Raw genomic sequence first — 12113 nt, forward strand, 5'->3', positions numbered from 1 at the left:
CAGCACAGTCATTAGCATTTTCATTCTGAGGAAAGTGTCGGTCTGGGTGTTTCCATGGTGTAATGGGTTTAAGAGTCTGGGCTTTAAAATTCCAGTTATGTGTGGATTAAACTCTAGGATACCCACTGTTGGGGCTGATGGAGAAAGAGAGCTAATTAGCTTGGGCACCCTCTTATCCTGTGCCAGCAGACAGCACTCTGTTATTTGGGTTTCATACAGTTTTAAGAAGAGGTGTCCTCAGAGTTCATTAGGGTTCATTTAGGGTTTTAAAAGAGGAAAATTGAGAATTGTTTTGGAGGAGGATACATAAGAGGACTTCCATACCCTCTGTTTTCTTCTTTATTAAGCTTGAAAATCAACTGTCATTTCCTTTCCTCTCCTTGTGCCGTCTCCTTTAAACATGACTGAAGTCCAAAACATGAATTAGCATTTGAAATACAAGGTTTTGCCCTCCAGGATTTAAGGGAGAAGTGGAAGGAAGAAAACAAAGTTAAGGACCAGTTTATAGAAGAAGATATTTCCTTCTTTAGTTGTTGTTTTGTGTTCTCAAGTGACTCTTTAGAAAGCAGGCATCAGCTTTTGCTTCCTTATTTCCTTATATTACACTTGCATTTTCACATCCAACTAGAAGTAAAACAAGACTGTTTCTTGCATTTTTCTGTAAGCATGGATAAAACTGTTCCAAAAAGCAAAGTGCCTTCAAATTGGCAAGGAATAAATGGTTGGCAAACTTTTTGAGAGTGATTTCCTTGTCAGGGAATTGGCACATCTCTTGGTAAGGCAGTTCTGAATATTACTGTCCACACCTGCTTTCTCTCCCATTGCCTCCTGCAGCCAGCCAAGTTACTTCTGCTGGAGTTTAAAAGATTAACTGTGAGGTTGTGCAAGGTCTGATCAGATAGGAGTTGGTATTTGTGCCAGTACCATGTTTTACTGTGCACATGGTGTAATTTTTTCCAGTTTGTCAGTAGTCCATGCAATTCCAGGGGTAAAAATCATTAAGTCTTTATATGTTTTTATATTTATATACTTGTCAATTTATTATTTAAATACCTTTATATATTAAGTAATCTACACAATTTGCATTGTGACTGGCTACTCAAATTCAGATGCTTGTGTGATATGAAAAATACCCCATGCAATGAGATATTTTTTAGAACCAGCTGCATCTGTCCTCTCAGCTGTTAGTATTATGTGTCTTCCTAGGGTAGCATTTCAGTGTTGCTTTGCTGTTACACCAGACTGTACTGTGGATTTAAATCTTAAAATCAGCCCTTCATACCTAGGAGTACTCACTTGACTCGACTTCTTTCCAAGGCATAGCTTTTAATGCTGACAGAAAAGTATGCATGAAGCCAGATAAAAACTCCATATTTTCAAGTTAATGGAGGAAAAAGAAAAATCAAAGACTTAGAAAACAAGTGTATCAGAAACCTGTTCAGATTAGCAAAGTCTTCATAGGTTCCTTTCTTCTTCCCACTTCCTGCTGCTACTGAAAGCAGAAATGAGAGATGTCTTCCAGCCAGCAGTGATCATCACTCTCCAAGTAGTAGACAGCTTATTTATGTGAGTTACCTAAGAAATCCAAATCTTCTCCCAAAAATTAGATACATCCACTGAAAAATGTGTTAGAAGAATCTGGATTCACCCTTAAAAGCAACATTGGAAATTTTTCCTGTTGGAATACTGGAGCTATTGTCATTATCTGGCAGCTTGATGATTAAGAACCATGAGAAAGAGCTGTTCAATCATTCCTTCCCCAGAACTAGATCACATCTCTGGTTTTAGAGCATTATTTTCAATTTCCAGGGCTCTTTTTTCAGGCAGAATTTTAGTTACATATTCTCTCTAAGATTTTTTTTTTTTTTGATATGTGGCAAAAGCATCGCAGGATCTTCAAGCTCTCCTTTGAGAGCTGAGATACAGCTTGTGATTTCTTGGTGCTGAAACACATTTGAAACTTGTCTTTAAAACTGGCAATTTGTGCAAGGCAAGAGAAGAGGTAGCATTCAGCTTTATTGTTCAGCAAAATAGAAATACCTCTCCATTTCAGTAAAAACTGAAATGAAAACCTTCTGGGTTCAATACAGTTGTTTCTTCCTTAGTGCTGTAGACTTTCTAAGCCTGTATTTTAATAGTATCTGCAAAAACCCTTCAAAGATAAAAGGATAGATAAGAGTTCTTTTGATTACAATAACTTAAAGAAAAACTAAAAAATATCTCTCATAACCTTACTGGAGAAAAAGAACCATTTTTTCCCATTTTACATTTACTAAATTTGCAGTATAATTTTATTTCAAATCTGGTATAACTAAAATGTCCCTTCAGGACTACATTTAATAGGATTTTTTTCATAAAATAATTTCTTTTTCATCAATCATGAAGTAATTTTCTACTGTTTGCCAGACACCTTTGGGAGATGTCAGAATTCAGATCAGAAAGTGGTTTGATGGAACGGTACAAAGTTGAAAGCCAAGACAGAGAGCAGTGTCTTTAAGACAGGTGTAAAAGGGAAAGAAGACAGCACTGTCCCATTTTCCCCCTAGATGTGTTTTCCTGAGTTTAAAGGAGTGTGAGTATTTAATATTCTGGCTTGTAAAACCTCAGGTCTTGCTGAAGCTTGACAGGCATACAGCAAACACTTAGTAAACCTAACAGGTCCTGAGCACTCAATAGGACAAGGAACATCCTGATCAGCTGAAAATGAGAAACCCATGCTAGTCCCCTGGTCTTAGGAAACTTGGGGTTTCACATGTTCTTGCTTCTTTTGCAAAGGTGTCTCCCCACTGTTCCACCTCCAAATATGAACAGCACTCATAAGACACTGGTGTAAGTGTAATTCTCAGAGGCTTTCATTGGATGCAATAAGGTGGTTGTTTCAGCAAAGAGGATGCAATATTATTCAAATAATGAGTCAGTGTAAATTAAGAACACTGAACTCAATAGCAAAGTAGATGATTAAATACCTGTGACACTTCATTCATCCATCTGGCATTAGATGGTGTTGGAGAATTCGTTGCCTGAAATGATCATGCATTTGGCTCCATAAGCCAGTTTAGGCTATATCTTGATCAATACACAGCTGATCAACTCCTCAGGTTAATAATGCAGGTAACTGAATTTAAATTAGGAGAGAGACATACCCACAGTCAGAATGAAGGAAGCTTTCGATTTCAATTAGAGCCCTCAAATAACACAGTGTTTATACCTAGCTGGGGAAAGTACCAGGGGACATCTTCAGACATCACCTCCTACTTTCTTTCTTATAGCCTTCATAAAAGAAATCATTCTAAATAGAGGGATTTTCTTTAAAATCAGTGATACTTGGAATCCTTTTATTTTGCCTGCTCACCTAACTCTCACAACTGTCACACATTTACTCCCTCACCACATTTATAGATTGCACAGACTTAAACAGAGGTATGTATTTCTTGTTATAGTTAGTTTTCCCTGGGAAAGCTTCTTAGGACTGCTTTTTTGCCTGAAACATCTTAGTACTGTATGACATTAAATAAACTAGATTTACCATTATTACCTTTGCCACTCTGTCAGACAATGCATTTCACTGGCAAACAATTATTCTGTCTGCTAGTTTGTTTTTCTCCCTTAGTTGGTGGTTTTTGGGGGTTTTTTTTGAGTACAGAAGGTTCTAATTTTATCTTTATTATCTTATCTATTTATTTAGTTTTTAAGGTTATCTGCACTGAAACTTAAATCAGCTACAAGAGCCATCAGTGCTGTTTCTAGCTTCTGTAGAACAAACGTATTTATTGCGATTACTTGTAAGAAGTTGTTATCTCTTCAAATAGTTATTCCTAACAGCACACACATGATGCAAAGTAAGAAGTGATGCTTATCCTTCTTGGAAACCTAAGCTGGTGAGGATATTCATTTTCTGGAAAGCGGTACTTGATCAGTGCATGTGATGTATATCAGGTCTCAGATACTTCAAGCTGACCTTGCCAGCAACTCTAGTTTTTCTCCCACTCCACTTTGGAGCAGCATTGAACCTCATTGATGCTTAACTATCAAGGGAACCAAAATTTTTCCAAATGATCTCTGTCTTTATAATAGCTGTTTCTTCTGAGAAGCAATTCATTCAGTCTGGAGCGGTGTTACAGCCACAGCGGTGCAGGGCTCTCATGGAGCTGTTATGGCACATGGAAATTCCCAACTTCAATGGTGCTTGACTTTCCAGGTCAGCTTAGGCTGATCCTATCAGATGATCTTCCTGAATGCTGAAGAAAGCTAGCTGTGTGAAAAGCCTCCACCAAGAAAGCTGATCTTCTAATACTGGACATAATTACAAAGGCACAAGATGTATTGCAAGACCAGCAATACCCACTGAAGTACTGCATGTTTTCTAGTCATGTTTGCTTTACATATGGTTAGACATCATGACAGGCTTACCCTTCAGAATTTTTTGGGTTTTACTTTTCTTCTTTCAATCAGCAGTAAATGGTAAATGCTATCTACCATCAAGTGATAAATTAGGAGATAAATGTCTATTACAACTCACAAGCTTGAAATCTGCTTGATTTGAAATCTAAGGTACAGATTTTAGAAGTAGGTATTTTTACTGAAAACTTCATGCTTCTTTCCCAGAACAATTTACACTCCCAACTGAAAAGCTTCCTGTACTGAGTTTTGTGTCCACATTTGTCACCCAGCAGTTAGACAGTTTTGTACATGGGTAATGACCTCGAAGTGAAATTGAAAGGCTTTGCATGTGTTGGAAGATTAAGGCTGAAACCTTAGAAGCTGGGATGTGAACTCTCTAATCCTCAGCAGCATGCTACAAACACCTCCCTCTCCTTCAAATTCTTTTCTTTCACCTTTTCCAACTTACATCCCTATAAATAGCTCAGGAAAGGTTCTATCCATTTGGGCAGAAACTACCCAAAGTAATGGCCCAGCAAATGACTGCAAACCAAGGAAAAACATTCCTCTAGTGGGCAAAAGAACACACCCAAGCTGTAAGAACAAGAACATCTGGGTGCTGTTACTTTTAGGATGAGGCTAAAGCAGGATACAACCTGGCCTATGTGACCAGTCCCTGCATGGGACAGATAGAAAACATGCACACACATACCTCAGACTTAGTTACCTTGCCAGAGTCCTGCACTCCCTGTCTTTGAAGAGAAATTAAGATACAATCAAGATACAAATTAAGACACAAGCACTCCACTGCTGGCAGTGGGTCCAGTGAGTCTGGCCAAGGAGAATGTTACATCTGTGTGGAATTCTGCTGGTCCCTCCATCAGCCAGCATGGCATTTACCCATAATGTGTTGGGTTATAATTGTCCTATGGACATGCTCCCTCATAAATATCCTGCTTCTTCCAGGGGCAGGGGGATGGGAATTTGTCCTGGTTTAATGTCCTTGTATAATTCAACAACTTGAACAGATTAGACAGAGTATGCACCAGGGTAGATTTTGCCTTTGGGCAGGTACTTAGCCCAGTTTGAATAAGTGTTTATAGGTGCAATTTTCCACAAAGGAGAAACAGCTGGGCAGAATTCATCTTAGTAAATTTAATGTATAAATAAGACACTCAGTAGAGGGTTTGGGGGGAAAAAAAAGCAAACTTATAATAATAAGCATTATTATAGATGTGCTTTTGTGGGTTTTAATCCCACTTTGTTCCTTTCTCAGCTTTCTGAATTCACAGAGGTCAGTGAAAATCTTCATTTAGATGTATTAGTTTTAAATATATTTCTGGTTTTACTGTTACAGTGAAAAGCTTGAAAGTATGGCTTTAACTTGTAGATTTATGGAAACAAGAATTTGGTGTCTGAGTTCTGTAAAAATGCAGGGCAGAAGGGGTTTGATTTGGGGAATCTATACTAAAGAAGTTGCTGCAAAAGCTAACCAAAGATATGAACACCTCTGCTCCTGTTCCAGCAGTGCCAGCTGCCAGGCACACAGCACCATTCCTTTGCTGCAGGTCACTGTCCTACAGCTCACCTGAACTTGGTGCAGTGTATTTCAAGAGCTCCAGTTTGGACAGTTTCAATTAACCAATGCCTTTATCTGAGATAGGTAAGAGCTGTAGAACCAGCCCTGCCAACAGCTCTGCAGTGCCATTCCCAGCGGAGAGGCCCGTGCATGGCAGTCCAACTCTCCAGCCAGCACTGTGGCTTTCATGGTACTTAAAATGCCACAGATGTTTAGCTCTGATTTAGTTTTTCTCTATGTTTATAAGGAGTTCAGGGCACTTAAATAATTGCTTCAACTTGAGACTGTTTCACTCGTGAGGATGAAAGTATTTTCAGGACCATTATTTGTAACTAAAAAAATCCGGTGTCCTATGTTATAAATTTTCTATTTATGCATGGAACCTTTAATATTTAAAACAGGCTTCTGTACACAGTCCCTAGCTATTGCAACTTTAAAGTACTTCAGGAGCATGAAATTGATACTAGTGAATTTCACAAATTCATAAGATATTGCCTACGTGTACTGTACATGGTTAAGTGATGCAAACAAAATCTGCTGCATTTCATTCATTTTCTTACATAAAGTACTTGTAGCATCTTATGTGTTAGAAGTGCCTTCTAATTCCTATATCCTGACAATGAGACTTTGTAACTGGTTTGAAACAAGTGTTAATTATGTAGGAAGCTGTCAATTTTTCCAGCATCTCTTATAGTTTTCCTTTTTTTTTACATGCTTCAGAGGCTGTATTCATCTTCTACCACTCTTTTCCTTGGCAAAAGTGTGTCTATAAAGGGAATTAAGACTGCAGGAAAAAGTCTGAATTAAGCAATTATTTAGTTAATATTTTACAAGTTGAGTTCTTGACTTTCAGTTTTCTGAAGGGCTGCTGACAATTGCCTGTCAAAGATTACAAGATGTAAAAAGCACCCTAATACTATTTAATTTTATATGTTTACACTTTAGTACTTTAATTTAATTTCTTGTCTTTTAAAGAGAAAAACACACAGCCCTACTTTTAAGTGTGCCCAGAGGAACTAGAATTGCTACCCACACAGATTTTCAAATACTCCTGCCTTGTCTCCCCTGCCAGCAGCCGAGGACCCCCCAGCACTGGCATGAGCTGATTAAGAAACTCAGGCAAAACTGCTCACTGGGGGAAAGCCCCAGCCAGGGAACACATTTTATAAAATCCTTTTTGATCCCCCTGCCTCTGTCAGGAGGGGCAGGCAGTCCTTTGCACATTAATCCCTGCCGTGGGGACACAGTTGCAGACATCTGGGACGGCAACCAAGAAACCTACTTCTTTGGCATAGAGTGCCCTTTGTCCTCCTGCACTGCCAGGATTGTGGGAAAATCAGAGCTCTTGCTTTGGGATTTTTTGGGGGACTTTTGTTTTAGTTTGGGTTTTTTTAAGGTTCTTTGTCCAACAAGCCATGAGATCGTGTGCAGTGGCTGAGCATCTATTCATCTCAGATCGTGAAGTTTGTTGCTGTAGAAATAGAAGAGATTTTCACAGTACTAAAAAGGATATGTTGTCAGCTTGTCCCTGTTTCTTTCTCCAGAAAAATGATCAATTGTGTATGCAAAGCACAAAATAAAGCCCTGCATGCATTATACTAACTTATGGAATCAGCTTCTCAGCAGCAACAAAATCTGTCTGCAAATAGTGAGGAAAACAAACTGATCATGATATGGCATACTGAGAAAACTGAGCTGCCATATAAACTAGTTGCTGTAATTCTCCTCTACCTCATTTCATTTACTCCCTGTGCCCTTTTGGTTTATTTATTGTATGGGTCTAAATGTAGGATGCAAAATCTTTGTTGCAAAAACCGTTTAGTAGCACATGGGGCAAATTTTGGGCAAACACTTTACACCCAGTATATATTTGGGGAATATTCTGTTCCAAAGCTAAATAATCTGGTAAATCCAAAGCCTTAAAAGGGTGATTTCCTCCTTTGTTTTGGTAGAATTATTTTCCTGTGCTTCTCAAAGTGCATCTGACTGTCTTGCTCTTATATATGGTGAAACTGTATACTGCTTCTTCAGATGCAGTTTGGTTGGGCATCCTTTATCAAGCCTAGCTGTTTGGAAACAGGCAAGTTAAGCTGTGCAGGCTTTCATATTGCTGATGTAAAATTCATTCTGACACTGATCTGTCTTCCCAATGTCTTGTAAAGTCAACAAGAGCTGAACAGACAATTAAGAAAGCAACCAAAACAGAATTAACTTCTCTCTAAAAAACCTCATTGGGGTTTTTTGCTTGTAACTTTAAGACCTGCCTGTTCCAGAGGAAACTTTCTGTTATTCAAGCCAGAACCCATTCCCAAGGATTGTTGCTTTGCTTGAGAAAGTGATGTATTCACTCAGGCTGTTAGAAGGAGGCAGAATTTTTATCTACTGTGTAATTTTTAACTGATTTCCTTTTTGTTTATTCCCTCACCATCATACATTCTTGTCACATCATCACTGTCAGGAATTATGCTCCAACTCAGGCCATTCTGTCATTTTAAATCTGATTGTTGGGGCAAAGGAAAATGAGGTCAATAATTGCTACCATTTTCTTGGGAACTGCCAGGCTGCATCTGAGGTCTCCCTGGAGAAATCTTCTTTAATTACAAGTTAAGCTGATGTTCCCCTGTGTAGCAGGTAGAATTGAGCAGGATTACTTTTAAAAGGATTGCACTGATCTGCTTTGGTGACAGTTTCATTTTGAAATTCTGATAACAAGCAAGAGGATGGATTATAAAGATACAGTTCTTGGGAGTGTACATAACTGACAGATGCTGCAAATTGGGCCACAGCAGCAACTCTTCCTTTTTACTCTTCTTTTAAGGCCATATGAGATCTATTCTAAGAGCTGAAATTGGCTTGCATTATTTTAGTGATTACTTAGCATATTCACAAAGAACAGAGCAAAAAAAGTTTGGGAATTGTAGAAGGGAAATCATGCAAGCAGTCATTCAAGAAAGGGGATTTTTCACTTTGAAACATTGTGACCCTCAGCCTTTGATAAGATTGAGAAATTAAAAATGTGTAAAGGGTGGAATGCTTTCAAGCACTTCAACTATGAAAGGGTTTTGTAAAGCCAAGTAAATATTAATGGGCTCTTAAATTACTTTTTTTCTAACCCATACAATTGTAGTGCAGAAGCCTTCCAAATGCTTTTTCCTTGTACTTAAAAAAAAAAAAACCTAAACAAACCTTGAACAGCTGATTAAATTTGCAAAAGTAATTTATCTCACAATAACTGATCTGACAGTAGTGTGACTGGTAAAACAAACAAGTCTTGCCTCATTTTATGTAAGCAGTTAATATTTTCTACGACTCCTAGCAGGTTGCATAGTCCAGAAACAAGACTGATGTCTGAAATAGCTCACATACTTAGAGTGTTTTCACTAAAATTCTTCTGCCTCTTAAGTGCTTTCTCACCTATGGTATTGATGGTGTTTTAAGCTGATTTGAATCCTGATGGAAACCATAAAGCCGCTATTCCTCCATCCTTATTCCCATGTGTGGGATAAGCAGGACCACAAAACCAAGTGAAAAGAGACCTCTTATTAAACAAAATTTAAAATCCCAAAGCAGAAAGAAGCTAAATATTAGTGCCTTTTATCAGAAGTGAAAAGTCTGGAGTGTGTTGGCTCCCCATCTGAAAACAGCTCAAACTCTCATTTCTAATGTGAGTCATCAACCCACAACTGATCAGGCTTGAGAGAAAACTGTTCCTCCAGCATCTCCTGGTTGTAAAGGCCTGTCACACAGAGCTGAGGTGCCTGCAAAGTTCCTGCCTTTGGCAGCAATCCCCAAAGCCAGGCAATCAGCTTTTAGGAGTTTTACACCAAGTAAACTGTTGCACAACTCACTTCTCAAATGTAACTGCACTAAAGTAATAGATGCTGGGCTTTGGGTTTTCATCATGCATTATTATAAATTTGTCAGTACGAGGCAGAACTTCCCTTCTGCTTCACTACAGCTAAAATCTGGCATTTTCAGGGAGCCATAAGAGCTCTCTTTCTGATACCTCAGTATCATGAGTTAAAACCCAGTCTTTCAGAGAAACAAGGGAAAAATAGAAAGGGTATTTTTGTCAGCTAGGAAGAGAGAATGCAAACACAAATGCAAAGCTTTACAGTTTGGTCTTCATTTTGTATCACAATTTTATAGAAAGGTGAATGTTAAAAGATCCAAAAGTAAATTTAACTTTTTTTCCTTTCATTGCATTGGGTTATTATCCATTGTGTTTTCCCTTATTTGTGAGATAATTTTACCAATCCCTAAGCTGTTGTTTCAGACAAGCAGCAGCAGGAAGGGCTGTATGTAGATTCACACTTGTAAATAACAAGAAAAAATTCATCAGTGAAGGTGGATATTGCAGTGTAGATGAGGGGGATTACAGCTGGTGTGGGGCACTGTGGCTACAGCCACGAGCAAGATGGGGGTGCAGGCATGTTTTGGGAAAGAACAAGCATAGCAGATCTCCTTGGGTCGCTCTGCCATTCTGAGGTGACCAGCCAAAGCCTGGCCTCGGGCTCAGAGACCTGGAACAGAGCGTGCTTGATGTTTTGGGGGCAATGAGCAAGCTCAAAGGGATCTGCTTCCTCAGGGTGAGGAACACTTGTACCCATAACTTGTACTCACAGCTGCCGTGTGGGCAGCAAGGCAAAGGCTCTGCCTTTAGTAGGACACTGTTTCTCTATAAGCTCTCTGAGAATAATACTCAGAGAGCCATAAGATGCCTAAGGGTGTGTTATTAAAAGAGCTCTGTGCCTTGACTCATGTGTAGGCCACCCAAACTCACATTCCACAGAGGCAATTTCTCAACCTTCAAGCTGCAAAGTCATCTGCTTCCCTTTCACCAGAAGGAGAGATAACACAGCAGCAGATACTGAAGGATGGGGTTGGCTTTCTGCCACCAGCTGCTTTAGCAGAAAATGGGAATTAAGTCAGGGGAGGTCTGTGCCAAGTCCCTTCTGGCCTTGTTCTTTCCTGTGGTAGTTTCTATCTGCCTGTGGGAGCTGTTGGTTTGACTCTGCTGCTCCTCCACTGTGGGCATTGGCAGGGGATGTTTGCTGGCTCCACTGTTCCTATTCCTGATGTTCTGGTCTAGTTTGGTTATGGAAACACCCACAAAATGTACCATTGGCACAAATGGAACTGCAGAGAGGTGACATTATTCACCAGAGACATGAATCTGCATGGAAACTTGGTTTAGGTGCATGTTTGTCAGAAGATCAATTTCTAACTTCCCAAAGTGCAGAGGCACATTATCAAGAGGAAGGATTTCTTCTTTGAGCAGCCTGGTCTGGTGGAATGTCCCTGCCCATGGTTGGAGGGTTGGAACTAAATGATTTTTAAGGTCAAACTACTCTTCTACCTAACTTGAACTCATGTCTGACATCTTTTTATGACTTTCTTAACTGCTTGGGCTGGCAAATCCCCCTGATTTTTTGAAGGCAGTCAGCTATTACCACCATCAAAGAATAGGGAAAAAGTGGAACTGAAATAATTCATCTCCACATCTGGATTCTAGTCCCTGCTGTGACACATAATTAAGTTTTCCATAGGGAGACAAGAGCTGTAGTTGCAGAAAAATAAATTCCAGAGTTAACTGCTGGTCTGAGGCTCAGGGCAGGTTTAGAATGCAAGCTGAAGGTCCACTGGCAGATTAAACAGAGAGCAGGTGTGAACATTTGTATCACAGGCACACCTGGCATGCTGGCTGCTGCCTCTATCCAGGTACTGCTTTCTTATCTTGGCTGTGTTTGCAAGAGGAAATACTTGTGTAGATGAGAGATCTGTTTGAGTAGGGAGAACACAGAAGTAAAATTGAAGATGAAATTAAATTCAGTTTGCCGGTGTAAGGAGCATCTTTCAGCATGCTCCTGGTAATTTAGGCAGTCAGATATTCTGCCTCAGGTTTGATGCAAATACTACTGCCAGCCTCCTGCTTCCCTTCAGGCACTGCTAAACCCTGTGGTAAAATTTCTCTGGGCAGCAATAAGGAGAATCTGAAGTCAAGCCACCTAGACAGCTCAAATGCCAGATAAAACCTCTGGCTACCTTTAGCTGTGTCTTTCCATGGTTACCAAACTTCACATCCATTCATTTTTTATATCAGAAATAGCTAGCCAGTCTTCTTGTTGAGGAACCCACTGAAAATTGCGTTTTC

At 39.5% G+C, this 12113-nt stretch overlaps 1 protein-coding gene across 1 annotated transcript in view; it reads left to right on the top strand.

Moving 5' to 3' along the window:
* Positions 1–12113, top strand: part of ELOVL2 (ELOVL fatty acid elongase 2) — a 50414-nt gene that overhangs the window by 5477 nt on the left and 32824 nt on the right. The gene's annotated exons all lie outside the window — the stretch shown is intronic.

This window comes from Zonotrichia albicollis, chromosome 1 (genome assembly GCF_047830755.1).
Source record: "Zonotrichia albicollis isolate bZonAlb1 chromosome 1, bZonAlb1.hap1, whole genome shotgun sequence".
Classification (NCBI taxonomy): Eukaryota; Metazoa; Chordata; class Aves; order Passeriformes; family Passerellidae; genus Zonotrichia; species Zonotrichia albicollis.